This window comes from Lipotes vexillifer, unplaced genomic scaffold (assembly GCF_000442215.2).
Source record: "Lipotes vexillifer unplaced genomic scaffold, Lipotes_vexillifer_v1.1 scaffold1339, whole genome shotgun sequence".
NCBI classification, from domain to species: Eukaryota; Metazoa; Chordata; class Mammalia; order Artiodactyla; family Lipotidae; genus Lipotes; species Lipotes vexillifer.
The window spans coordinates 37872-38272 of record NW_006771642.1 but is presented as its reverse complement, the minus strand read 5'-3'; positions in this window follow the sequence as shown (position 1 = coordinate 38272).

Here is a 401-nt window from a genome sequence, read left to right as displayed (position 1 = left end):
CCCACCTGCCCCACGTGCCTAAGCCCGGGTGCCCCGCGCCTCCGGGTCCCTGCGCTCCCGGAGAGCCCCTGTCGGCCCCAGGTCGTGCTTCCCAGGGGGCTAAAGGTGCCGGCGCCCCCTCCAGGGCCCCCTCTGGGGACCTGACCCCTTGCCCCCCACGCAGACACCTAAGCCGGACGCCCCATGCTCCGGGCCCCGGTCCGTCCCGGGAAGGAGGGCTCGCTTCCCAGGCCAGAGCAGGTGCCCGCGCCCTCACACGCGGAGTCGTGGGAGGTGGCCGGGGAGCCCCGCCCAGATGCCGAGCCCGGCGCCGGGGCCCGGCCGGGGCGCGGGCGCTCGGTAACCCGGAAGTGGCGGCGGCGGCAGCGGGCGTGCGGGAGCGGGGGCCTGGGGGCGGTGCG